This window comes from Lycorma delicatula, chromosome 1, assembly GCF_047948215.1.
Source record: "Lycorma delicatula isolate Av1 chromosome 1, ASM4794821v1, whole genome shotgun sequence".
NCBI classification, from domain to species: Eukaryota; Metazoa; Arthropoda; class Insecta; order Hemiptera; family Fulgoridae; genus Lycorma; species Lycorma delicatula.
In genome coordinates this window covers 216305169-216330785 of record NC_134455.1, presented here as the reverse complement: position 1 = coordinate 216330785, position 25617 = coordinate 216305169, and the positions used below count along the sequence as shown (strand labels likewise).

Here is a 25617-nt window from a genome sequence, read left to right as displayed (position 1 = left end):
TTTAATGAACAAGTTATTTTTATATCAACACCTGTAAACCCGAATGAAAAACCAGGACGAATCGGTTCACTACTATTCGAATTGATCACGCTTGAAAGTTTTAACTCTCGGTTTTTTTTATACATCTTCAATGTGAATAAATCAAAGAGCTTTTTTAATATAGAAAATTATATTAAAAATTCTTTCACACGTGGGAAAAAATAACGGATATAAGTAACACATAAAGATTATTCTATTACAGCTCATCTCTCATTAGATCACTGCACAAGGAAAATAAGCGAGTGTTAAAATCCCTCTTTTCTTCATCCTCTTCTTCACAACTCCAGGGAACTATATTAATAGCTATTCTATTAAATTTTACATACATTTGATGTAAACGTAAATAAAGAACTAACCCGTTCAGATTAATTATTTATTAACCTTACTAATGAAGAATAAAGGACAGAATTACACATATGTTTAATACAAAAATTTAGTGAAAAATTAATGAGGTTTTTTTTTTAATTATTATAATAGCAATTATGATAGACTAACCTAAAATGAACAATTATTACAAAAAAAAATTCATACGGTTTACGGAAAACCCACAGAAAATAATGCACATCATTCAACTTTGTTTAAAGTCAGGAGAGTTCCAATCAAAAAGGGTTCCCAATTCGTCAAAATCGTTCAGTAATTTTCTTTTTAGCTCACCTTTTTTATACAGAATCTAGGGGGGGGGGGAATTCTAACAAGGAAAAAACTTAAACGACATCTAAGTCACTAGTTACCTCCATAAAACCCAATATTTTAGAAAAATAATATATTCAAATACACTGTACAAAATTGTTAATATTGGTAAACAACTTTATGGTCAGAAAGCTATAATAATTTCACACTGTGTTTTACGGTAAAACACAATTTCCTTTAAATCAATCGCTGGCCAGATGCTTACGATAGGAAAGGAGCCGATCTTTTATTTGCTCAAAACACCATAGCCGGTACACTTTTGCCTTAAAGATTTTTTTTTGTAACAGTTCTCCATTACATCCGTGAAGTTCAGAAAAACCATCGGTTGATAAGAAACTTTTAATCTATTTTAGGAGAGGTAAGAAGACCAAGTTAAATTAGAAGGGTCAGATAGACACTTCGACAACTTCTTTTATGTAGTCATTGTACAACAAAAACAATTCCGGGTTCGGACAGCGTCCTGAGCCAGATCTCATAAAGGTCTAATCGGATGACATATCCGAACGTAATTCCGGAGTCTGAACTAAAATTGCAGGAACACAAACGGGTAAGAAGGGATGAATTACAAAGAAAAGAGGTGGCTAGTAAGGAAATGAGAATTACGATGGAGTAAGCGTAGAATGAGACAAGCGCTTCATTCACATGAGTACTTTTAAGACCTTTTCAGACAGCGGTTCCATCCTGTTCATAACCCTACGATAGGAACATTTTACACGTGAATGGGAACAACAAGATTACCTATGATAAATTTTTTCGACTTGCTTATGCAGCCGATAACAAATAAGTTTCCTCAGACATTGGTATCAACCGACTAATAAAATTCTCAGGCTTTCTAATCGGGTACCGTCGCTCGTCTTCAGAATAAGAATTACATAAGAAAATATTCAACTGAACAGTATACGTTTAGCTAGACTTCGACAGAAGTATCTTATAAAAATAAGAAGGCGATAAAACAATTACAACATTTGGACTTTTTCCTTAGATTGTAAATTAATTACGAACTTTCATACAAAATTAAACTGTGCAATTTAATCCTTCAAGTAAATTCGTTAAAATATTTCTATTTAAATTTTAATTATCGCTATAAAGTGCTACTAATCATTGTTATTAAATAATTAATCTAATCAATATTTATAAACTCCTAATTAAGCATATTCAAATTAATAACAAAATTATACCGGAATATATTATTATTATTATTATTATTATATTAGCATACAAACAAAAGAAACGACGAGTATTTTTAAAAATGTATACTTCTTAGTTATTGCATCTCAAAAGAACTCATGTTTGGTGTCGTATGTAGCAGCTACGAAAAAGAAAAAATAGCGTACAATTTAACATTTAAATACGTAATAAAAGGAGAAAATGTTATCGTAAAACAAATTTTTTTTTAATAAAAAAAATCTGATTTGGACGACACATGACTTCCTTTTGAACGCCTATTAAATTACATATAAAAAATTTTTTAAATGAAAAGTGCATAAAATTTAACTTCATTAATTGCTTCTGATATTTTTTAATTTTTTTTTAATTATAATTATTATTATTTTTGAATTATTATTTACCGTAACTATTTTTTTTACAATTAGAAGTTAATAATTATTAATAAATCAATATATTTAAATAAAACAAAAAGTTTAAAAAAAGGAAATGAAGTCGGATTCCAACCGATGTCATTCCCCTTGTAAGATCCAAATATTTCATTAATTAAACTTTTCTTTGGCTATAACTCTGGATCAATGAAAATAAGTACCACTTATGATATATAGTTGAAAAACTCTCAATGATGGCTTATTACTGCAGTTAAAATCCAAATATTTTGGGCATTTTTGGACACTTTGGTCCAGTCGATTGCAATCAAAAGGGGAGGTGCACAACTAGATGTTACAACAGTCCTAAATCCATAATTTCAACACCTTACGGTTAATCGTTTTTGAGTTATGCGAGATACGTACGTACGTACGTCACGCCGAAGCTAGTGAAAATGGATATTTCCGTTGAAATCTGAAAACCGAAATTTTTCGCGATCACAATACTTCCTTTACTTCGTACAAGGAGTAAAAAATTAAACAGAATAAAAAGCTTAAAAAAATAAAAACCGAAAACATTAATTCAAATTAAAAATATATTAATACTTATAACTTTTTTTATTACAAAATTCCAGTACTCCTTTCGACCATTATCTGATGGGACTGTATGGACTGATTTGGACTTAAAGGACATTCAATAAGAATAATTTCTTGATTCAAATGAAAACTTCTTTTTACCACGATTTGAACAACAAATTCAGGTATCAGCAAGGATTAAACAGAATAAAAAACTTATGAATGTATAATTTTAGCAAAGTCGATGTATAAGTCGACGTATAATTTTAAATCGATGTCGACTGACTACTACCAGAAAATCTATTAATAAGTTTAAAATTACATCAAATTCCCCAACTGCAAAATTGAAAGAATTATTTTTATAATATTTACCAAAGAAAAATAATCTTTTTGTAATCATTTTACATACGAGTTGTTAACACAAGGGTAAAACGAACTGATTAATGAAAATACACTTCTAAGTAACAAGATTAAAAACTATAACAGCAGTTCAATTAACTACACGTCTCAGGAGTAGTCCAAGACTAAAAATTTGCCGGTACAGTTATATTACACTGATAAGTCGCTAATGACTTTAATTGTTGATGCGACTATAAAAAAACCAACAAACAAACTTAGCAGTTCATCAAGACTATAAAAATGTTTTTCATTAAAATATATTAAAATATAATTCAAATTCTAAACGGAAATTATCTTTTTAACTGCAAATAATTTAATTCAATCGAATTATGAAAATAAATTAACAAAATGATTAATAAATGAGAAAAACATTTTTAACTTTTTTATTACAGCAATTTTAAATTCTTTACAATAATAATAATAATTTTAAATACGAATAATAACCATATCTACATTTTAAATAAAAACAGAGGGAAGAGAAAATTGGGTCGACGCCAAAATCTATTAATAAATACTCATAGATTAATGGAATGAAATAACAGCGTTCGCAGCGATAAATAGTTACTTAGTAGTAGCAGTGGTAGCATTGTGTACAGATATGCGTAATACAAACGTTTTAGCCGATGGTAAATAACAAGCACAAGGTAAATTAATTCATGTCATTCATTCAATAAATAAATAAATAGAGAAAACGATTGAAGTAATAAATATACAAATAACGTTTCACTAATCGGTTTACATCTCATTTAAAAATCTTTAAAACAAAAATAGTACATCCAATTAAAATCTTTTCTCCGGCCATGCTTCTGGCCGGCTGACCAATTATTATTAAGTGCGGAAAGGATAAGTTAAACTAATTTCATGACACAGTTTTTTCATTCGGTAGTGTAACAATCATAATACGGTAATAAACGTTGATTAAGGAAAAACGAATACACAAGAGCTCAGCCTAACATATTTCTCCAGTACTTCCTAGGGTTTGTGTAAACGCAGAGTACGCAGAAGACGGTGAGCCTTACGAGTATTAGCAGGAATGTCAGAAACTGTAAAGTTACGTTTAAATTTTCTTTTTTCTATAACTTAATTACAACTTTGATTTTAATGTTTAAATCAAGCCGACAGTATTATTAACGTTAAATAATAAGTCAGCTGTTTACAAGATATGATTTTTTTTTAGAAGTTATGTTTTTGCTTTAGGAGATTTTTAAACAAGATAAACTGATTACTGTAATGTTATTTACCGGCATATTTAGAGGGATAATAAGCAAATATGAATAAAATAAATTCCATTTCTAAACGGCAGAGACAGGAGATAGTTCGACAATTAAATATTAATAATAAAAAAAAGCTCTTGTGTTTTTATGTACGCACGTAAGACGTTTTATTTCTTTGGCGTGAATAAAAAAAATAATTTTTTTACGCATTTGAACCGAGTCAAACGATCGATAGACAGCATTAAATACAATGAATAAAAGTTTGAATAAATAGCATTTAAATTAAATTAAATAATATTTATTTTATACAATTTAAAAATTATGAAGATTCGTTGTCATATAAAACAAAGTTCATGGAATATATTTCGATTAGTTTAGTTCCATTAATTCTTCGGATAATGATTGAATAGGCACGAGGGTTATCAGCGGCTTATGATATGAAAAATATGATACAAATAGCTTTATTTTATAATAGTGTATTTTATCAAAAATTTTGTATTTGGTAAATTTAAAATTATTTATGCAAAATCAAGAATTTATCTGATGTGTGCTATTTTCTGTGTCATTAAAAAATATAATTTTATTCATATAAAATAATGCTTACATTTAAACTCAAATATTGATCACAATTTTCACAAAAAAAATATATATATACACTGCAATACCTAAAATCTTGATACAGAATTTTCACAAAAAAATAAAATAAATAAATATAAGCTGCAATATAAATAAAGTTTTATGAATATGAACAACAATATTCACAGTTTAAAATATCCGACTTCAGAACTCAGTGAACACAAATATATATTTATTACGACTCAATATCTCTTATGTTTACAATACGTGCTAATCACTTAATTTCACTGAACGACTGACTGAATTAGACACTACACGCATATACCTGCATTCTAATCCAATTTGGATCTGCACAAATCTTCACGGTGTGTTACATCGGCGCGTGCAACTTCCGTAACTTGCTGAAAATACATTCTGATCAGTTTCTCCTAACCTGCCAAAAGAAGTATAACTTCAAAAAAAGCAAGCCAGAATTTTATAAACTAGCGATTATTTCACGAATGTCGTGATTTAGGATCCTCTATGAAATAAAATTTAATAGAGTAATGTTAAGTTGTCGGTAGCCGCTAATAGTAGCACGTGTTAAAGTTAATAATCAGAACTATATTCTGTATATGCGATAACAAATACTTTCTTAAATCGGTCGGTTAAAATGAATCGTTAAAATTTAGTAGAAATGAAATTATCATGTTTAAAATCATTGCTAAAACAAATTTACACGTGTCCACGCGTCCTCACGCAAACATTTACAACTAAAATGTTTTCTGAAAAGGCAACAATAACAACATGAAGGAAATATTTTATTAGAAAAAAAGCAGTATAATAAATATTTTAAAAAGAACTCGATATAATGGAAGTTATTAATTAATTCTATATTAAAAATTATTATTATTAGGATTAAACAATGTACAAAAATAAAGCGTCACACTAAAAAAACGGTTATTTTAATAAATTTGAAAACCAGCTTACGCTTAAAAACCGTTTAAAAACTTTCTACTTGAAACCTAAACGGTTTCTGAGAGTAATCGAGTTTACAATTTAATAAAATACCATATTTAAATAAATAGTAAAAATACGTATTTTTAAGATACGTCTTATTTTAATTTAAAATACGTATTGAAAGTAAATACTGACAAAGCGCGCCAAATATATCAGCGCAGCTCTGACATTAGGATTTATTATAAGGATGTTCCGTTAGGTAGATTAGAACCAAATATCAATATTAAGGCCACTACTTATCCGGAAAGGGAAAATTTCTACTTTTATGAACAATTATAACTGATGGAACAACAATTTTCTTGTTTATATGAACAAAAAAAAAAAAAAAAAAAACATCGACGAGATCGGTTAAAACATTTAGTGAATTCGTAAATTTATTAGTTATTTTCAAATGAGTTTGAGATCAATCTACTTCTTTTTACATACTTGAGAGAGATATACCAGCACTATACTTTCGATTTCAATGCATTTGCACTGTACAATGTAATTTAATTAAAAAACCTTTAAATAACAAATAGGAACAATAAATTTCATTATCACTTAAAGTTTTAAATGCTGAATATACCATATGCGGAGCAGTTATTTCTCTCTCAGCGCACAAAATAAAACCTATTACGTATCTGCTAAACTATAGTTTTTCTGACAAAAAATTCTCAAAGAAAATCTGCGAATATTGATTAAAATAATAATGTAAACAAGTCTGGAAAAAATACGGCCAAGAATTTCTTCTTGCTTAATTTATAAATCGGTTCTCATATAAAATGACGATCATAAGTATTTATTCCATAAAAGAGCTTCAGTAATTTCCTAGGAAAAGTATCCGACCACGGGCAAGCTATTCGATTAAGTTTTATAGCGAATTAGTTTAAAATAAAACCGTTCAGGCCGCCACAGAAATAGAGTGAGACAGCAACATGCTTCTGGATGAGGTTACTCTGAAGATTACCCGTTTTTTAATTCACAAGCTATTTTCTACGGGGAATATTTGTGTTTTTAAGAGCACCGTACTGCCTTCTACCTCCTTATTATAAATTTAATGTTAATATACCGCCTTCTCGGTTATTTAGCAAAGTAAGGGTTACAACATTCAGAATGTCCGATGCCCACTGATCAAGTCTGGATGCTCTAATTTATTGACAGGGTAATTCATACATTTTTTTAAAACATGAAGTCGATAGAAAATCTGAATTCCAATTTGGATATATCAGAATATCAATTTTATTACATTTATATTCACAATGATCGACGGCTAAGATTTTAGAAAACTATTAATTTTTAATGGGAAACAAACTCAAATTTACTTTAAAGTTTCCTTTCCAAATAAGTAACAGCAATGAAAAATATACAAGGTAAACAAAGTGATAACAAATTAATCGTTTTGTAAAATCTGAACTATCTGTTAAATCTTCTTCTTTTGATCTCTAGCTGGCGTTTCGATTGGATCGACTCCTAGCCCGTACGCTGCTGTGGATGCCAATAGTCGTCTGACTTCATTAACAAGATGCTTCCATGTATGTTGATCCACGGGCTATCCTGGCATTATTAAAGTTAAATAAAGAAGTTAACAATTATTACATTAATATCGATAATTAACTCACCAAGAATAGGCAGTCGATTTTTTTTTATAAATGTTCTTACGATCTATTTGGAATTAAGATGACTTTAGCGGGGTCAATTTTAATTAAATCCTAGCAGTTAATTTGAAAAGATTAAAACTACATATTGAAAAGTTATAGTAAATTATGGGCAGAAAAAACAGAAAGGAAGTTCTTACAGGAGAACCACGTGTATGACTTAACGGCTGAAGGCTTGATTGACTTTTCCAGCGCTATCATCAGACTGTTACATTTAGGGTTTAAGTCATTCATATGCAGTCTTTTAAGTATTACAATCCAAGATGATACCAAAAAATTAATAGGCAGTGCCAATTCCTTCTCTTCACATAAGCGTACATTTCTAATAAATGATTGCTGGATTAGTCAAGCAATATTTAAAACAACAACAATCATGTACTTCTACCACCTTCCGATAAACGAACGTCAGTCGCTCAAATCATCCAGAAGAACGATTGAGACATATATCAAAGATTTTGAAGCATTAAATGCAACATTAGCATGTGAAAGGACAGTTTATAATTTTGATAAAAATAGTTGTAAAAAATAGCATTTAACATAGTATTTGCATGATTCAGGTTAACGATTAAGGACGTTCAATATAGGGAATAAACCGAATTAACCTCCTTAAATATTTTTTCTTAATTTACGTAGTTATTAAACAATTATAAACACTGACATCGGCCTAGAAATAACGATCAGCACATTAAAGCGTATAAACAATACCTGCAAAAAATAAACAGATAGAATAAAACAGAGAAATACAAAAAAGAAGAGCAGAAATTACAACAGAATCAAATTACCGCAAAGTATAATATAATAAATTAATGATTAAAATACTTTTATAACAAGTTATTACAAGAAACTAGTTCCGCTAAATTTCTAATGCCAAAAAGAGTAATACAGATAGTAAAATGCAGTTTCTTATTTTAAGAAGGTACACCTACACAAGTAGGTGTAAAGTTGGCCCAGTAAAGTTTGAAATCAACTCTCAACTTTTTTCCACTCTGTTTTACCCTGTGTAAGAACCGATTTAAAAATCATCAAATTAAATTACATGCCAACGTAGTTTTACGAAACTTCTAAATTTAAACACTAACTTCAAAACAACCCCTACGATGTGTTTAAAGTTTGACGGCATTCTACACGTATCGGCATAAATACAAAGCTTACAAATACAGAAATACGAGAAAAGTTGAAAATACTTAATAAAAGTCACAAGAATGAAATACGTACGCCAATTAATAATAATCATATAGTTAACGTCCCGTTTACGTTATTTTCTGAACGGACAACTGTTATGACTATGCAGCATCTTCCAAATATAAATACTAAAATTAAAATATCTTTGCGTTCATATCAATAAAAACAAGTTGAACATCTCACATATCGAATAAACCACTGAAAATTTGGATGTAAATTTTTAACTAATTTACCAATCGAGTCGTACTTTTAAAGCTATTCGGTTCTAAATCCGTACAACATTCGCTTACGGTTGTAATGTGAAATAGGTAAAATTCAGGTACTTTTCTCCAGTACAGCAGGTGTTGCTTTACACCAATGAAAGGAGTAAATACATAATATAATTAACAAAAAGCATCTACGTATTACAGAATATAAGTAGACAACACAGTTTTGAAATTATTGTCAGGGCAATGACCTGTTACAGGTCATATATTAGAGATATCAAGCAAGTTATTACTTTTTTATTATTAACAATGAGAAATGTAGGTTGTACCTACAAGTAGTAAGTAAATTAATGTGGGAGAAGGTAGCTGTTATATGATAATATAAAAAAGCATGATAACATTTCTTTTTTAGTTTTGTTAAAAAAAAAAAAAAAAAAAAAAAAAAGTTACAAGGAAAGAAAAATGGTTGCACGCTTATCCGATTTCGCTATTACTGCGTGTAAATAAAATAGTTTTAACTGAAGTAAGTAAGAATATTCCATTGTTTAATTAATTACGTAAGGTTAAACATGTCTCTTGTACAGAGAAAGGTTTCAGAGTTTAAACGCAAGTTATGTGTATTTTAATAAAACTTTTTCTCTATTAATGTCCAACAAAATTCTGTAATTTTAGTTAAGATAATACTCCTATTTTAAGCAATAACAAACTCAAGGATTATCATTTTTCTGTTGATCAATCCACAACGATTTTATTTTTAATAGGTGGTTAATTGCTAATGCCAACATTCTATTAATTCAAAATAAACCGCACGAAACGACTCGGAACTTCATAAGCTTACGACGTTTTCAAAAGAAACCTTTTTGTTTTTTCGTAAAAAGAAGTACATGGCTACTACATTAATGACAATGATAATACAGAACAGATAAGAAGGTTGCGGGAAGAAGTTACCCGCTTAAAGAATTCTCTAAAAGGTCAATTTTAACGGCAAACAGTATTACCAGATATTTATTAAACAATGAGAGTAATAAATTACGTATAGATTGATAAATACATTTAATAAATATATGTAATTAAGCTCAACAATAACAATTTGATCATACATCTACATCGTAAACGTTTTTTTAATTTAAATACCAACATTATCACTAAAATATAATACCTAATCACAAAAGTAATCATTAAATTACAGCAGGAACAAAATTGTGCTTTATATTGTCGGGACCACAAATAAATCCGAAGGATTATCAAGGGTGGTAATAAAAGTGAGCATCCACGGTCAGAAATTTTAAAAACAATTTACACAAATGTTGTTGAGAACTGTACTAATTCCAATTACAATTATATAATGTTTTCATTAGAACAAGAAAACCGCACGAAAAAATTTTTTATAGATAAAAGGACAGAGATTTTATATATACAATAATTACAAAATTTATAACAAACTCAGTGGGTTTTAATTTTTGTTCACATAATAAAACCTTTTTTATATAAATCAAACGGGCTATAAAATGGCAAAAATTATGCCTTTTCAGATTCTGCAGAAAATTTCCAACGCTTTACTTTATTAATATGATCCTATACAATTTATAAAGGAGTACTAAATAAGAAAAGAAGAACGACTGAAGTGGTTTTCAAATAACAGAGAGGGTGGCGCTGCCTCTCCGCACGTTTTTGAGATTTTTTATACCCAACCAACCTTTCTAATGAAATACATATCGATAAGTTTTTTTTACAAGCAAGGTTCAACTAATTTAAAATATACCGTCTTTTCTAATAATTACATTCTACAGTCGCTTTACCTTTTGTAATGTATTTGAAAAGTAATTAGTCGCTTTATTAACAAAGGCAAAAAAAAATACGTCAGTATTAATTTATTCCCTAATCACTTTTCTGTGCAACAGTGAAATATTAATTCATTATTGAATTTGTTTCCAAAAAATTACAGAAAAACTAAAAAAAAATATTATATTCAATACTTTTCGTCGTAATTTGAATTTATGACGCGTGAAACACCCAGAATATCTAAAAATATGCCATATTAACGGCGGAATTTTATTAACCTTTTCTCATTATCCTCCCCAAATTTGTGTGTTTTTTCACAGTTTTCCATTTACAAAAAAAAACAGCTATTTTTCTTATGAACGATTATATAAATAGTATCTTCCGTTTTCAAAACCTGAATAAGAAAATGTATATAATAATTATAACTAACTTTTAATACGTAGAATAAGAAGTGGTACATGGAAAAAATATCTTTTAAGGTAAAAGATATTTTTTTCTCCACAGGAAAAACTATCACGTAACAAAATGAGAATCGCAACGCCCAACACAACGGGTCGGCTAACCATTTTCTTCTGAGATAAATGTATATGGCCGCCGCACTGACCAAAAATAATTAATCACATTTTTATTTAAATATCTTAATTCATCCGCGAGGTAATTTTCGGAAATATTTACATTTTCTAACTCAGAGATAAAATATTAAACTCAGCGATATTTTCCTTTCCAACGATAAAGGATTCCTAAAAACTGGATCGGCGATTCTTCTATTACATCGTAACGATCACGTACAGCCCGACGGGTGCTGTAATTTTTTTTTTCTGAAAAATTATGGAACCATATTTAAGCGATAAGAATATAATAAAAAAAAAGATCCATCAAATTTTTCAAAACATTAAAGGTAAGGACAGACATTTTTATTATTACTAGCCTTTTTCCAGTACATAAAGGGAAAAAACAGAAGTATGGAAAAATCTAGAAACACGGATTTAAAATCATCAAACTTTCAATTGTTTGTAGAAATCTACTAAAAAAGAACAAATTGTTAACATTAAGAATAATTCTGATTCGGAGATGAAACTGAGATAAATTCAATTTTACATTCGAATTACATGATTAATTAATACAAGTGAAAAGTAAACAAGCTGTAAAACCAATAAATATTAGTGCACAGATACAATCGCAAGTCAAAACTAGGTATTAACTTGTGAAAAATGTAAATTGAACATGTAGTCTACTCAAACAAATACATTTCCACATTCTACCCTCATGTTTAGTGATGAACATTACGTATTTCATGTAGTTGGTGGAAAGCCAATTTTTTACAGTTCGGAACGTTCATGATCAGTTATTCATGAAACGGAACAAACAAGAAAAAATATTTACTTCCACTACATATGTTGCTAAAAATGTCATCTTACAAAGGTTTCTTTTTAAAAAGTACAGAAATAACAGGTTGACATAAATTATCAATTTTGAATAAAAAAAAAAAAAACGGAATCTCTTACGTTTAAAATATATTATACTTTTTTAATGTTAAAAAATATTTTTTTTTAATGATTTTTCTTGATGTAATTCATGAAAACTGTCTACAAATTTCAATGTAACAAAAATATAAATTATCGAAAATTAGAAAAAAAGGGTTAAATTTTATTTTAATATTAAACACATGAAGACAGATGAAAAACGCAGTTTTGAAAGTAAATTTTACATTACTTCATTTAAAAAAGTTAGTACAATTAGAAACTAAATAACAAATAAAAATATTAAGTATTTTATTTAAATTTAGTCTAAAAAGTTTCATTTTCTAGAAATTAAAGGAAAATTACGATACACATAATGTTTAAAAAATTACATACAATTTATTTTTAAAAAGGTAAGGTAGGACACAAAATTAACCCATATCCATCTGCTTGGGTCTCCTTGATCTAACTGTGAGAATTGTAATATGCAATGGACTGTAAACCATCTTCTTCTAGATTGCCCAAAATTTAAAACTAATCTTCGGCAACTGAAGTTAAATTAAAACATGAAAAATGATGCTTAGTCGAGAGGGCGATATCTACGCGATATTACATTTTTTATATATTAAAATGAGGAACTTAATTTAACGGAAATTTCATCTCCTTACCTACTTTGCGTGCGCTGATGTCGCGTTTTTTTTTACAACCGAAGACGCGAAATTTGCACGCGGGGTCTACGAAATCGTTTTGCCATTGTTGCGAAAGATGATTCATAACGAATAAAATATCTTACGTCAAGTTAGAAACAAAAATTACCATCACTAATAGAAAAGAGTCGATCTAAAAGAAAGAGAAATTAATCGATATAAATGAATCAAAATTAATGTAAAATGTTTTTATCCACTTTACGGATAGAGTAAAAGTAATAGATGAACCAGGAACTTACAAAATATAGTTGTAGAATTTGAGGTGAATATAAAAAAAAAAAAATAGAAATAAACTATGGTGATAAATGAAGCGAAATACAGAGAACGAATAGCTGATCAAAAAGTTGACGGGGTCAAAGAATTTTGCTTGCTTGGAGAAAAAATACGTGATAAGAATACCTCCGCGATGTTAAGAATGTAATAAACTAGACGAGCATTCCAAAAGAAAATGAATCAACTAATTAATCGACACCTGAGTACTGTAACGCAGAAAAATTTGTTTAGATATTCAGGTGGATTGTGCTGAAAAACGGGAGCAAATCGGAAAGCTAGAACCAGATAAATTACTTGATTTGGATAGAGGATAACAAAAAACATTTGGATTGACACGAAAATTAACGTTTTTGCCAACAGAAATAAATGAAAATAGACTAATCTAGATGATGAAGATAAAAAGCTAAGCTTATGGGATATGTAACATGGCATATCATCTTTGAATGAAAAAGCTTAGGAAAGAAACCAGCGGCGACCAATATATTTCTTTTTGTGGTTATTAAATCCTACAATAGTAGGTTTATTATGAGCTATACAAACCACAACATTATATATATACACACACAGACACACACACAGATGAAAAAATTACTGATACGTGGCTACAAGTTATCGCCTTAATTAAATTTTTAAAAAATGCAAAATGTGAAATGGCAAACAAAAGACATATATTTTACGTATGGGTAAAAGAATATAGCAAAAACTATTTATTAGAAATTTAAATTAATTTTTTTATCAAAAGCTGTGATTCACTTTTATAAACGTTAGAGAAAAATAATTATAAATACGTACATAGAACATTTAATTTACCGAAGTTAAATGTTTAAATTATTAAATAATAATAATTCCAAGCATTTTAAGCTGTTTAAAACTATTTAGTAATTGCGTCTATTCGAAAGAAGGTTAATATTGTAAACAAGAAGAGAACATCATTTAATTCTTAGACTCGTTACGCAGCAGGCACTCATTGCCGGCGCGGCGAACAAATTGACAACAACCATTAAACTCAAAGTTTAATAGAGTGTATGCGCACTTGGTCCCTGCAACCGACAACTTTCCGCCGACCAAGATAGATGAGCGGCAAAATTACGATAGATGATCCGCCGGCTGGTCGCATCGCTTATCTTACTTCAGGAGAAATGCAAGATTTCAAATTCGTATCTCTGCCACTTATTGATGATCTCAATATATTTAACAAATCATCAAACGATTTTATAGACATTCTTACAGAATTAAAACATTTATCTTCTTATAGGAAAACATTTATTTTTTTCGACGTTCTTCCAATAAAGGATGCAATCGTTATTTTCTTTTATTTTCGTTTTTAAATATTTATTAATAACTTCACCTACTTCCTCGACGTCCATTCTACTGACCGTTTTATGCAATGCTAACAAATTCTGAGAGACCAATTTGGTCTTTGCTCTATTCCCTCCCTCATTTTGGTCGACTCGGTCGCTAGTAACCGATTGTCTAGTGCGTTACGAACGTTAATGTAACGAGAATTTCAATAAAAACAGAAGTAATAAAAAATAGATATATAAAGAAAAAATATTCACACAAACTGAATGTGCGTAGGTAATTTGCCGATCGATATTAAAATTTACTTTAGGAACAAGATAATAGTATAAGAAATTTAAAATGTATACGGAGAAGGATAGCGAGAGAACGGACTATTTTCAATGTTTAGAAAAAATCTAATCATGTTTTAATACGTCAATTAAATTTGTTCACATGGCCTTCTTTTTATTACCAACAGCACTATTTAAAAACTAGACAAATGAACAACATACTACTACTGTTTTGCTTCAATTCCGGGAAAATTCTAACATTTTTTCTAGTAAAACAGTATTTGTGTCCGTTAAATGCCATTTACGGGGTAGGAAAGAGAGAAAATATTTTCAACGTTTAGAAAAAATTTAATCATGTTTTTTATACGTTAATTAAATTTGTTCCCATGGCCTTCTATTTATTACCGACAATAACACTATTTAAAAACTAGACAAATGAACAATGTAATATACTACTGTTCTGCTTCAATTCCGGAAAAATTCTAACATTTTTTCTAGTAAAATAGTATTTGTGTCCGTTAAATGCCATAACCATACGGAAGTAAGAAAATTGACATGAAACAATATTCATTCCTTAAATTGACAGTTAAGTGACACTTAAATTGTTACAAAAGTAACAAGCATACAATGCAAGCGTATTTGGAAAAGTGACGACTGAAGAGGTTTCACCTGTTTTCTTACACTAAGGTGGACATAGTGTTGCAAATCACCCATCGGAATTCAGTTGACAATAAATGGTAGAAATGACACCCTCCTTTATTCATTACATATAAAACATCACTTCTCTCAGAGAAAGCAACTTTGATTAATTCCGCTTCTCCCTTAGATGTTTATGTATTTTCAACAAAATAAAGAGCGAGGCAAATTGTTAAAACAACTATCCATTTTCTTTGGTGAACAACTAATTATAAAAGTGCCTTTACCGAGTAGGCGTTAAAAAATAAATATTAATTTATATAAATCATAATCGGATGAATTTAAATAATTCCTAAAAATTTCAAAAAATAATGTTGTTATACCCTAAAAGTAAGTTAACATATCTCGTGGGCAATCTTTATACACGCTCAAAAAATTCTAAATTTTTTTAGGACGAATCAGACATAATTACTTATTTTATTAATATACTTATATTAAAAAGCAACCAACAAATAGTTACTATTTTGATAATACTGTACAGAATTTTAATAAATTTCACTAATTACGAATTCTAGAAAGAATAATTAACTTCTCTGCAAATAATATAAGAAACGGGTTCTCCTTCCAAGGCTGCGCATCTACAACATTTACAAAAACTGAATATCCAAATTAAGAAAAAAGTGTAAATAATGAATGACAAAAAAAATTATGATAGATGATAATAGAATAACCGTATTTGCTCTAAAATTCGTCGGTCTTAAATTTGTTGTGTTCAGATATAATAACACCAACGTTAAAGAACTCTTGGAATATGTGTAATAAAAAATAACTTAAAGCAATTTTCTGTAAATTTAAATTAATTACTTAATTATAAATAATTTCCCTAAATTTCATTATAAGAGTGTAATTATTACACAATTTAATAAATAACTACTGTTTTTTACTTCCTTGTACGAAGTAAAGTATTACGATCGCGAAAAATTTCGGTTTTCAGGTTTCAACGGAAATACCCATTATGACCATCCCTGAATCCATTTTGACTAGTTTCGTCGCGACGTCTGTACGTATGTATGTATCTCGCATAACTCAAAAACTATTAGCTGTAGGATGTTGAAATTTTGGATTTGGGAGTGTTGTAACATCTAGTTGTACACCTCCCCTTTTGATTGCAATCAACTGAACCAAAAGTGTCCAAAAAAGCCCAAAATTCTAAAACATTTTTGGAATTGGGAATTATTCTTAACTGAAGAAATAAGCCCTCACTGAGAGCTTTTCAACGATATACTACTACTTGATATACTTTGTGGTACTTATTTTCATTGGTTCCAGAGTTATATCCAAATAAAATTTTAATTATTTAAATATTTGGATCTTACAAGGGGAAGGACATCGGTTCGAATCAGACTTCACCTCCTTTTTTCTTTTTCTAACTTTTTTCAAAATTTAAATGTATTGATTTATTAATAATTATTAACCTCTGATTGTAAAAAATGTTTTACGATAAATAATTCAATGATAACTATGAAAAAAAAATAAAAAATATTAGAAGTTAATGAAATAAAATTTTATGTAGTTTTCATTAAAATAAAAAATTAAAAAATTAAAAAAATAAAATGAGTACATGTAATTTAATAGGGATACAAGAAGTCATGTGCGATCCACGTAAGATATTTTTTTTAATGCTCCAGCATTCAAATGTTCTATAATTAGTCATCATTTACTTAAATATATTTCACTAATATGCACATCAATATTAACGAAAAATGTTTAATATGTTACTATATTAAACTGAAACGAATTAAAAAACTTTTTAAGAAGTTACTAAGAAATTATCGAATTCCGTCAACATTTTAACTTTTCTTTCTTTTAATATATGTAATCAGTAAAAAAATAAATCCAATATTTAAATTTCCAGAAATTTTTTTTTCTTTTAGAAAATGATTTATTTAATCCAAAAACAACTTAAATTTGAATTTTACTTCATCCTGTCAACCACAGAACCTTTAAAAAAAATTGATTAGAAATCTAATTTCAATTGAATTTTCAGTTAAGGCAGTCAAAACAGAAATAAACAGATTAACTTCCGCAGAATTAGATTAACATTTTTATAGAGATTTTAATCAGCTTAATAATATAATACTACGTTAGTAAAAGAAATGTGCACAACAAAGACCAGAAAACACGAAAGGTTTTACTGCTACTAAGAATAGGTTGTAATCTATTTTAAGTAAACAGACAACAATTCTTTAACGCAAAGATTATCAGGACAACGAATTGCGGTACTTTATAACGGTACTAACTCAACTATACTACTATACCACTAACACCGGTAGAGTTATCTCTAGTCGCTCTCGTTTAGAGAACTAGGCAAGGAAATGGCGCTTGTACACCTTTAATTTTGTTAGTTTTCCTTAAAATTTTAAACTTTTGTAAACTTTAAACTTCACAGAAAACGTGTACTTCAAAAAATTAAAATTAATATACTGTTAAAATTTCAACCATGAAAAAATCTCTCGAATACCGATAATAAAAATAAATAAATAAATATACAGTTAATTTACACAAAAAAAGAGGAAAATATGCTTTTAAACTAAAACAATAAGATTATTTGTAGATACATTAACATACGTCTCAAATATAAACATTCACGACGGCCTTCAAATGCAAAGTCAATGACATTTACTCCAAATATTACACTAATGGCTTAGAAAATTTATTTATCATTTGTCCGTCTTTAAAAACGGGCAAACCCTGTCACTACAACAGGACAGGTAAACCGAAGGTGGAATTGTGATTTGCTAAGCTTAAAATTTAATATTAATAATAGTATCCTTTGTTACCTGTTACCTTCATAATAGTAGCTAAAATTTTATTCTTCTTATAAACTGTATTATATTTCATAATAAGCTAAATACGCCAGAGTCCACCCGTGAATGGTTTTATGACATTGTCCATAAGTCATATACGTGTTCATAACAATATTGTGACTTATAACCGACATGTTTATTTATAAAAAAGAAAAAAAATTGTAGTTGTAAACCCACCGAGTTGGTCTAGTGGTAAACTCGTCATTGCAAATCAGCTGTTTTCGAAGTCGAGAGTTTTAAGGTTCAAATACTAGTAAAGGTACTTTTATACGGATTTGAATACTAAATGGTAGATACCGTGTTTTTTGGTGGTTGGGAATCAGTTAACTACACATCTCAGGAATGGTCGACCTGAGACTGTACAAGACTACACACTTCATTTGCATGTTATACATATCATCTTCATTCATCCTCGGAAGAAATACTTTACGGTAGTTCCGGTGGCTAAACAGGAAAAGAGAGAGTTGTGAATTTATTTAAAAAGAAACAGCTTAAAAAATGGAAAATAAATTTTTTATCGCAGTAATTCTACGGAATTTACTTTTTAATTGCATCAATTTAAATTTTGATTGAATTAGCTACTCCAAAATCGACTTATTCGATTGTCCGAATCTAAAATAGCCACGTATCATTTTAAAATGAGAAGACATATTTGATAAACATGTAAATAAGAAAAGAAAGTAAGAAGACTTCTAACAAATCAACTTTTTTTTTATAAAAGATTTTTTATGATGTTAAATTCAGACGTTTAAATCGTTTTGAATTCTAAGGCAGCTTATAAACAAATGTGTGTATGTGTGTGTGTGTGTCTTCATGAGAAAAAAATTTACAAACATAAAGAATTTTTCAATAAAAAAAATTATTTATTACACATAACAATAATTATTATTAAATTTGTAAAACTTCAACATTTTTTTTACTTTTTTGTACGAAGTAAAGGAAGTACTGTACTCGCAAAAAATTTCGGTTTTTAGATTTTTACAGAATATCGATTTTGACCATCCCTGAATCCATTTTGACTAGTTTTTCTGCGTGACGCCTGTACGTACGTATGTATATCGCATAACTCAAGCAGTAGAATGTTGAAATTTTGTATTTAGAACTGTTGTAACATCCAATTGTGCGCCTCCCTTTTTTATTGCAATCGACTGGGCAATAGATATTTAGAATAATTTAATGTAGTTGGTAATAACCGAGTATATTATATCTGATTATTTAATATTAATAGAAAATTATAATTTAGAATCGTATTAATTTTGGATTTTCTTAGCAGAAATTTTCTAAAATTATATATTTATTTTTAAAAAAACATTTTATTTAATTATTTGACAGAATAATAAAATACAATGTTATGTTGATACTAACTGTACATTTTTGAATTGTATTCAATTTAAAGTGATTGATGAAAATTATTTTATTAATTACCGTTGACATTTGAATTCAAATAATATTTAAAAAAAAATATATATATATATATTAAAGAATTGGAGGAGGATCTATCTCACTTTCAAATGAAATAAGTTTAAATGAAGTGTAACAAAAAATGTGTATATGTAATTTTTTTTAGGCGTACAAGGAAGTCATACGGTATCCCCATCAGATTTCTTTTTTAAATGAACTCAATTAAAGTTTTATTTCATTTCAGAGCCTAATATTAATAATGAATAAATTGTTTAAATGTTAAAACTCGGTAAATTAAACATTTATTTAACATATCTAAAAAGCAAAAGATTTGATGACAATAAAAAAACATAAAAAAGCGAATAGTGAGACCGAAAAATTCCTTTGGAGCCAATGTTAGGTACCATAAACGAAACGGTATTTGGTGACGACATGAAACAAATACCGCTGACGGAAACGACATAAACTTGCTTATGAACGACCAGCATCCCATTCGATACTAAGAGAAATGAAGGAATAAGTTTCTTTGTCTTTTCCATTCATCGCTATGACATCGCAAATCACAATGATAAACCGAAAATCAGATGATTTTCAGCACAACAAATTAATACCATAATTATTACTCTGTTCAACAAAGACTTAACTATAGAGAAAATCATTTCTTTCACAAAAAGAGAGCAGATGCACTATTGCACCTCAGATGCAGTACACTCAATACAATCATAATAAAAGTAAAGAAAGTTAGAGTAATACAAGAAATTAATCTAATTTTTCTTTCCTAATAATACTTTACAAAATAAGGTTAACACATTTACTATGGGAATGACGGGGCCAAATTTAAACTAAAATAATTCATAATTATTATTTTTTAAATCCAATACACTTATATCAATAAACCCCTCGTAACAATAGAGCAAAAAAAATTAACATTTCATTTTTAGTAGAATAATCGTTAAGTTATCAAGAAGTTCGTTCAAACTTCGCCAGTAGAGTCCGCAGAACTGAACGGCACGGCGAAGTCAACGAACTACGTTTACAGTTTTAAACATGACCTAACCTAAAAGTGAAATGAAAACGAGGAGAAAAAATTAAAAAAATAAGCATGAAAACATATTTCAATTCAATTAGATTTTTAATAAAGAATACTTTCAAAAAATACCTCGAATATTGTTAGGCAACGTTTTTTTTCTTCCATTTGATGAACCGCGGGACTCGAATATGTCATTTTCCTCAAAAAGGTGGATTTATGAATCGCGCCGATATGTAGCGGTACTTGATAGATAGTACTACATAGCGTACAAAAATTTGATAATGTACTTGAAATAATAAAATTTAAAAGAAAATATAATAAAGCTTGTTTTAATAGTAAATACTCTTACGTAAATGAAAGTAATGAAGATGAAGCAATATTTTTAATTCCCACCACTTCATTAAAAAAATAATAAAATATTAGTTTACAAGAGATTATAGCTGGTAATAAAACACAGGAAACACGAACAGTAAGAAAATGTTGCAAATGTGGTACGAATTGCGCTGTTAAGTCGCAGTACTTGATAGTACTAGGTAGCGTACAAAAACTTGATAATGTATTTGAAATAATAAAATTTAAAAGAAAATAATACACTACAGCTTGTTTTAATAGTAAATGAAAGTACTGAAAATGAAACAATTTTTTTAATTCTCATCACTTCATTAAAAAAAATAAAAGTATTAGTTTATTACACAAGAGATTATGGCTGCTAATAAAACACAAAAAACACGAACAGTAAGAAAATGTTGCAAATGTAGCAACAAAGATTTGTTACATACAACAGAAATATATTCGACTGGTAAAATTTTTGTTCTACAATTAATATTATTTTTTGTAAGTTTATATGTAATATGATTGAACCGTACATGTAATTTTACGTTGAGTTCATGAAGGCTATTAGAAAAAGACTAAATGAATGTAGTACGGGGCCGGCTTATGTAGAGTACCGTCAGGAGCTGTGTGAGCGTCCGTAGCTGTGTAGCCGACAGGAGCCAAGTACATCCGAAAGGAGTTTGTGAACTGATCGAAAGACCTTTAAATTTTAATGTCCTTCTTAAATAAATGTTTAACAAGATGCGACGAAACTGAGTCTTAACAATTGAGCTATTAACAATCGAACTATTTGATGGAGAAATAAAAAAATAGTTCATTTAATAAAATATAAAAAGTATTTCCACAGATACGTTAAAAATCGAGGGTTACACTTACAAAGTAATAAGTGCGATGTTATATTACGGATCTTCGATTTGTGAAGCTCATTATACTAGTTTTATTAAAGACGGAAAAATATGGTATGAAGTGAATGTATGACTTAAAAAAAAGGGCGGGAAATTCAATTTGTTTATTCTAAGGCAATAAATTTTAATAATAAATTCATAAGATAACAATCAGTAATTCATAAAAAAAGAATAATCTAACGAAACGCAGTGATATCCAAAAAAATTACAATGAAATTGTAAACCGTACGGTAAGTCTCTCAGATAAAATGATACTGATATCAAAAAAAGGTGAGAGACTACATTGCTATTACCAAAATCTTCTATTAATTTAGAATTTTGTTTAAAAAAAATACATGTTAAATATATAGACAATAGATATACAAAATTAGATAATAAAAAGTGTTTAAGCATTCCATATAATAAGCAAAAATTTTGTTACAAAACTCTTACCGGCCCGATTTAATTTATTAAACAATGAATAATCATAAGAATTGTATTTATTTTTGTAAAAGTGATATGTATACATATCACATTTTTTATGATAAAAAATGTGATATGTAACGTCAAGAAACTACGATAAATTGTATGTATTCTTATATATAAAAATTACGGTAATTAACGAAGTAAGACTAGGTAAATAAATAATCAATATATCTGTTGCTAAAAAAATACCAGAATATGAAACAAATTAATGCAAAACGAATTTCTTGGTTTTTCTCTTTATACCTTTTAGTAAAAATATTACGTTAAAATATACATTCAATGAAAAGACCGAATTTTCATCACGTTGAAAAGTTAAAAACTTGAAATAATGTTGAATACTTAAAATAAAGACAATACGAGTCGTAGTGAAACATAAGGTGAAAATTACTTTCAAAACAAATTGTAATTGTAGAAAAGATGTAGAATTACTAAAAGTAAACATGCAATATAAACGCTAATAGATGATAAATTTGTTGTCGCAAATTTATAATGGTCAAATTTAACCAAAATTGTGGTAGACTTTATACTATCCCTGCTAATTATATGAGTTTGTTTAATAAATGAAATCGGGCTGGTAAGAGGTTTCTGATAAATTTTTCTGTTTTTGGCTTATTATATAAAACGCTTAAACATAACTATTGTCTATAAATTTAATTTTTTTTTTTTTTTAAATTCTAAATAACAGATTTTGATAATAGAAATGTAGTCTCACCTTTTTTGATGTCAGTATAATTTTATCTGCGAGACTCTTACCGTACGGTTTACAATTTCATTGTAATTTTTTTTTAATTTTTATTACAGCTATGAAACAAGTTAGATTCGACGTTTTATTAATATTTACACTTATTTAGAACCAATGCGTTACATTCATCACCGATAATTATGAAACAGTTATTTAATTACTGCGGCAAAAGAAATGCCTACTCTTGCTATCCACAACCGAAAGAAATTTAAAAATGTAACGAAAGCCCCCCAGGGTAAAAAAATAAGGTTGAAATCTACTTTATTCCCGTTTTCTGTTTATTCTACAGTAATTTATACGCTAAACAAAAAGTAAAACTATATTAAATTAACAAAAAATAAAAAGCTATACTAAAAATTTCGACTTAAAGTAAGCTATGGTAGATAATCCGAGAGGAATGAGAATTTTATCACACATCAATCGAATTAAATATGCATATTTTGAATACATACCTAAAAAAAAGTAGATTTCACAGATTAAACCCGAGGTTAAAAAAATTAACCCGACCGATTACAAGAGCTAATGTGTAGTCGAAAAATGTAGATTATTGGATGTAATTTCATTCATTAATGAAAATGCATTGATAGCACTGGAAATGAAATAATAATATTACCTAAGTGAGAATATTTCTGAATAACTAATACAGATGAGATGTGCCGATGAACGAGGTAAAACTAAAACGAAGAAATATATGTAAATATTGTGTTTAAATAACTCATACCCTGTATGTGATGTTAAACAAAATATAAAACTAACGTACGTATATTGATCCTTTGTATTTCGATGATTTTCTTTTATGGTATTATACACCATAATAATTACTTTTTTCTGACGTAGACGCATTGGAATAAATGACCTATACAACAAACATTAACACAGAGTGTGGGTCCAAAATGAGACCAGTTGTGTCAAAGGGAAAGAGAAATTCAAAAAATGATGAAATCTTGTAAACGGAAGTAAATAAAAAAATTCTACTCAAAATGATGTGGCCTAAGGCGCCAACAGAATAGAATAAAAAAATTTAATTAAAAAGTAAAATATATTTTACTAACGAAATAATTATTTTTAAAATTGAAACGAAATATAAAATTCATAACAAAAGTACACATTAATATACTCACACAGGTATTTACAATTATAATTAAATAACATTTAATAAGTAATAAATTAAATTAATAATTATTTATACTTTACAATCGTGGTTAAGTATAAAAGTCGTTCGGTCGAATAATTTCAGATGACCTTCCATATTATCAGAGATATGCTTGTCATAAATATTACCTCATACATGGGACTTACTGTACTATTTATACCCGTATTATCAAAACTTTTGACATATAACGTGTCAACTTCTACTGCAGCTCCACAAAACACTTTTTTTCTGTACGGACAAAAATTAGAACAAAGAAAAATGTAATAAACTGACATGAAAACGTCTCACAGAAAATTCTATCGAAGTAAAACAGACGCAGTTTCAACATTAAAAATTTTTTTTTTATTGTAGTTTTTTATTACTGATGTTGAATAATGTAAAAATGACAAACATCGCAATCTGTGAAGCATAAGTAAACTATTTCACTAAAAAGCAGATATTCCTACATAAACAAGACAAAAGTACAAATGATTCAAAGAATCTCACAATGCAATTTTTTCCTTTTTTTAAATTAAAACACAGTAAGCAGCAAGCAATACACGACCTTGATATTTTAAGATGTTTTAAGCATTTACGGGAATCGCCTACCTTACGTAGATAGATGTTTAAGAAATTAAAAATAGTATGAAATTTGATGATACATTTTTTTATTTTAAATGAACTTCTATAAAAACGTATTTAAATCAAAAACATTGAAATTGAGAACCAATATCATACTTTTTATTAATTTTTAATAAAAATTTTAATTCTGTTTACATTTTTTCGCGAATTTCATGAGAGAATTTTTATGGTTAAAAGTTACTAAATGAACAACTACAGAATAACTACATCAGAATTAATTGCTTCTTATACTTTGATTGACATATGTTACTACGAAATTATTCAAAAAGAAGAAAAGAATCGTATAAAACTTAATTAACTGTAACAAACAACGAGAAAAAAATGAATTACAATTAAGATAATTTTACGTCTCGGATAATAATATTTAGGGTTAATGTTGTATAATGAGAAAAAGATAAAAACCTACGTGAAGAAAATCTAATTAAACGCCATAAACGCATTACGTCAGTTCAGTCAGAGTAAAGTTTTACATGTGATTGGAGGAAAAAATGAAGTAATATTTGAAGTGTAGCTGATTTAGGTAAATCTACTTTAAAGATAGAATTTATAGTCGAACAGATCCCCTACCATTAATCATTCGTAATCATGTTAAATGCAGATTGTTGTTAATTCCCTTTTCGTATT

General features: G+C 28.3%; 2 protein-coding genes across 2 annotated transcripts in view; one reads left to right on the top strand and one right to left on the bottom strand.

Annotated features, from left to right (window-relative positions):
- The window catches only part of LOC142328480 (uncharacterized), a 506312-nt gene that overhangs the window by 221173 nt on the left and 259522 nt on the right, over positions 1 to 25617 (bottom strand). The gene's annotated exons all lie outside the window — the stretch shown is intronic.
- The window catches only part of LOC142317756 (uncharacterized), a 461571-nt gene continuing 439783 nt past the window's right edge, over positions 3830 to 25617 (top strand). The window contains exon 1 of the mRNA XM_075354305.1: positions 3830 to 3880. The gene's annotated coding sequence lies outside the window, so the exon portion shown is untranslated. The remainder of the gene's footprint in view (positions 3881 to 25617) is intronic.